The sequence below is a fragment of the Papio anubis genome, chromosome 18 (assembly GCF_008728515.1).
Source record: "Papio anubis isolate 15944 chromosome 18, Panubis1.0, whole genome shotgun sequence".
In the NCBI taxonomy this organism is placed as follows: domain Eukaryota; kingdom Metazoa; phylum Chordata; class Mammalia; order Primates; family Cercopithecidae; genus Papio; species Papio anubis.
This window is the reverse complement of record NC_044993.1, coordinates 50,019,318-50,024,193: the sequence shown is the minus strand read 5'-3', so window position 1 is coordinate 50,024,193 and position 4,876 is coordinate 50,019,318.

Genomic DNA, 4,876 nt, shown 5'->3' with positions numbered 1-4,876 from the left:
GACTCAGCCATATGATCAGAAAGAACTTGAACTTTCTCTGAGTTTCAGTTTCTTCCTTCATAAATGAACGCAGGAGGCCCTTCTGTCACAGAATTGAGCAGAAAATGTCTGCCTGGTAGCTGGTACCCTCAAGAAATAGAAACTTTTTCTCTCACTGCCTTCCATTCTTCCTCCTTCCTAATTGATTTCCTTCACTTTTTCTTTTCTCCTTCTCTTCCTTTCTTCCTCCCTCCATCTGGCCCTTCTTTCCTTCCTTCCTCTCTACTTCCCCTCCTTTCCTCTCTCCCTCTCTTCCATTTCCCACATGTGAGTCCCCTATTTAAGAGCAATTGGCCAATCTCAGGGACTTCCAGTGTCTGCTCTTGGTCTTCCCTCTTATGTGTCACGGCAACCAGCACTTTGCATTCATCAGTTTCTTAGTCATGCAATCTAAATGCTAATGACCCCGCCCAACCTTCCCTTTTATCCCTCCCCACTAATGCAAGCCAGCACACCCTAGAATAACTGTACAGATGCAAACAGGACCCAAACTCCCCACCCCATCCCCTGTATAGGAAGTGGACTCAAAACTGTGCCATCCTTGGAAACCTCTAATGGTCCAGAAAGGGGAGGGGGAGTCTTTTGTAAGAAGCCCCCAGAGCTCTTTCCTCCCTAGCAGGGCCCTATCTATTGAGCCGGCTGATGCCCACGCTGATGCCCTCATTCCCTTTCATGCACTGGTGGTTTTCAGTCTGATATTGAAAGTGCAATATGCTTGCCAGTAATGATGTCTTATTGGAGTGTAAAGATTTTCCCATTTTGCTGCTTTATCCTGAATTTAAAGTATTTTGAAATTCACTTACATCAGAGAGGACCAGAGGCCCGAGGTTTGCTGTAAATAAACTCATACCTTCTAAGGTGTTATCTATGAAATGGGAGATGGGATAGGTTACTGTTTTCGTGGCTCGTGCGCCAGCGAGGCAAAATTGGTCACAGAGCTTTTCCGTCATGAGGACTGGGCAGCCTCTTTTCTTCCAAGTGTTGGTCACGGGTGTGAGGACACTCTGACCTTGTGTTGTGAATCTATTCAATTGAAGTTTGTCCAACATGTGGAGGTGGGAGATCATTTAGCTCTTCAGTCTCTGCTTGGAAAATCTGAAAACCCTAAAGCTAAAGCAGAGACTAACAATATAAGGGTTTTAAGCAGGGTTTGGTGGGGTGCCTGTTCTTAGTGAATATTTGTGAGTGGCTCCTGTGCCCAAAGCACTCTGCCGAGGGCTTTTTGCCAGTTATCTTAATTAAACCTCTCAACAACCCTACGAGATTGTTGTAAGACCACCCAGACAGTTAGATGTTCTTGAAACTTTCTTGCCAGCTATTATCATGATATTCATAAAAAATAAATCAGGAAAACTTCTCACGTAAGTTGCAGTAGGTGTCTAGATTTACTGATGTGTTACAGTGAGCCAGTCATGACCAGAGATTCCCTGGACCCAAAGGCAGTGTTCTCTATAGTCATAGTTGTTAAGAGCCTGCACAGGCCGGGTGCGGTGGCACACACCTGTAATCCCAGGACTTTGGGAGGCCAAGGCGAGTGGATCACCGAGGTCAGGAGTTCGAGACCAGCCTGGCCAACAGGGTGAAATCCCATCTCCACTAAAAATTAAAAAAAAATTAGCTGGGCATGGTGGCATGCACCTGTAGTCTCAGCAACTTGGAAGCCTGAGGCACGAGAATCGTTTGAACCCAGGAGCAGAGGTTGCAGTGACCTGAGATCACGCCATTGCACTCCAGCCTGGGCGACAAAGCGAGAGTCCATCTCATTAAAAAAAAAAAAAGACCGCACACTGGGTTGCATCTTGGCACAGTTACTTCCTAGCTGTGTGACACTGGACCCGTCATTTAATCTCTCCGGGCCTTAGTCCCCCCATTTGTAAAATGTGGATAATAATGGTACCCTTCTCATAGGGTTGTGTGAGAATTACATGAGTTCTTGTATGTGAAGCACTTAGAAGAGTAGCCACCATGTGGTAAATGCTGTATAAATATCCACCAACTAAAACCTTTAAAAACGGCTTCACCTTCCCTGTGACGATGTTCTGAGCTGTCTCCCACAGGTCTGGGTCACTGGTTTGCTTCAGACGACAAGCACTAGAAAATGGAACTCAGGTTCAGAAGGATGGGAGGGTGCAAAAAGAAGAGAGATTCCTTAATGGGTAATGTACTTATTCTGAGAATGAATATGCTGAAAACTCTAATTTCACCACTACACAATATATCCATGTAGCAAAATTTCACTTCTACTACATACATTTACACACACACACACAATCATGTTTAAACCTAATCCTTATTGTGGCAGTAGCAAGGGGTGGGGCTTTAGGAGGTGATTATTTCATGGAACTCCACCCTCATGGATGGGATTAGTGCTCTTTGTCTTTTTTTTTTTTTTTTTTTTTTTTTTTTTTGAGACAGAGTCTCGCCCTGTCGCCTAGGCTGGAGTACAATGGCGCGATCTCGGCTCACTACAACCTCCGCTCCCCTAGTTTAAATTATTCTCCTGCCTCAGCCTCCCGAGTAGCTGGGATTACAGGTGTGTGCCACCACTCCCAGCTTTTTTTTTTTGTATTTTTAGTAGAGATGGAGTTTCACCATGTTGGCCAGGCTAGTCTTGAACTCCTGACCTTATGATCCGCCTGTCTCAACCTCCCAAAGTGTTGGGATTACAGGCGTGAGCCACCACACCTGGTGGGATTAGTGCTTTTATAAAAGAAGCCAGAGGGAGCCTGCTCACCCCTTCCACCTTGTTGGAATGTGTCAAGAAGGCACCATCTTTGAGGCAGAGAGAGAGAGACCTCACCAGACAACAGATCTGTTGGCATCCTCATCTTGGACTTCCCAGCCTCTACAGCCATGAGCAATAAATTTCTGTTGCTTATAAATTACCCAGTCTAGGGTATTTTGTTATAGAAGCCTGAACAGACTAAGACAGAAATCTACCCCTCAACATCATTTCATGGCTGTCTCATTATTCAGAACTTGAACCAAATGCCACTTCCTCACTTCCTCAGAGAGGCCTTCCCTAATGTCCTGGTCACCTCACACACTCATCACATTAAACTTCTGCCACTTTTAGGGGGTGGGAGAGATTAGATGGGTCAACCTGTCTGTTAATTATTTATTGATATATTCAGTGTGTACTAGGCAATGGGGATTCAATGATAGGTTCCCTTCTTCCCAAAGGAATTTATGTTTTGGAGTAGAGAGGCAGGAAATAAACAGATAAATGTAAACATCTGAATACAGTCATTTCTGGTTTAGTGGAATACTTTAAAAAGGAACCTTGTAACATATGAAAAAAAGCTCAACATCACTGATCATTAGAGAAATGTAAATCAAAACCACAATGAGATACCATCTCACACCAGTCAAAATAGCAATTGTTAAAAAGCCAAGAAACAACAGATGCTGGTGAGGTTATGGAGAAATAGCAATGCTTCTACACTGTTGGTGGGAATGTAAATTAGTTCAACCAATGTGGAAGACAGTGTGGCAATTCCTCAAAGGTCTAGAACCAGAAATATCATTTGACTCAGCAATTCCATTACTGGGTATATACCCAAAGGAATATAAATTATCCTATTACAAAGATACAAGCACGCATATGCTCATTGCAGGACTATTCACAATAACAGAGACATGTAACCAACCCAAATGCCCATCAATGGTAGACTGGATAAAGAAAATGTGGTACGTATACACCATGGAATACTACGCAGCCGTAAAAAAGAATGAGATCATATCCTTTGCAGGGACATGGATGGAGCTGGGAGCTATTATCCTCAGCAAAGTAACACAGGAACAGAAAACCAAACACCACATGTTCTCACTTTTAAGTGAGAGCTGAACAATGAGAACACATGGACACAGGGAGGGGAACATCACACACTGAGGCCTGTCAGGGTTGCCAGAAGGAGAGCATTAGAAAAAATAGCTAACGCATGCTGGGCTTTACACCTAGGTGATGGGTTGATACATGCAGCAAACCACCAGAGCACACATTTACCTGTGTAACAAACCTGAGCATCCTGCATATGTACCCTGGAACTTAAAACAAAAATAAAAATTTGAGTTTAAAAAAAGAGGCTTGTACAACTATTAGTCCTTCTGGGAAATTTCTGGTCTTTTTTTTTTTTTTTTTTTTTTTTTTTTTTTTTTTTTTGAGGTGAAGTCTCACTCTTGTCCCCCAGGGTGGAGTGCAATGGTGGGATCTCAGCTCACTGCAACCTCCACCTCCCAGGTTCAAGCGATTCTCCTGCCTCAGCCTCCCCAGTAGCTGGGATTACAGGCGCCTGCCACCATGCCTGGCTAATTTTTGTATTTTTAGTACAGACAGGGTTTCACCATGTTGGCCAGGCTTGTCTCAAACTCCTAACCTCAGATGATCTACCCGCCTCGGCCTCCCAAAGTGCTGGGATTACAGGTGTGAGCCATCGTGCCTGGCCTGGCTTATATGGCCTCAATATCTATTTCTAAAATCTCACTGGAGTGCATAAGTAGTATGTTATTCTTGAGTTGGTTTTTAAACGGGAGTCATTGGGCAGAATACTTTCTTTCTTGTCAGAAGTCTTGAGCTAATTTCATTTAGAAGGGGTGTTGGGCTGTCAGGCCATTTCTTGATCTAATAGTCAAGCACAGTGTTACTGGTGGTGGAGGGAGGAGGAGGATGGCCTAACAAGTCTCTCTCTATGTAGCTTTCCTGGATTCAAGGCACGGAGCGTACGTCAATAACCATCAGAAGGAGAGAGATCTGATCTCAGCAAGGGGAAATAAATAAATAAATAAATAATGTATTAGGTTCTTGCAAGTGTAACTGTGGTTTTTGTCATTAAAAGTA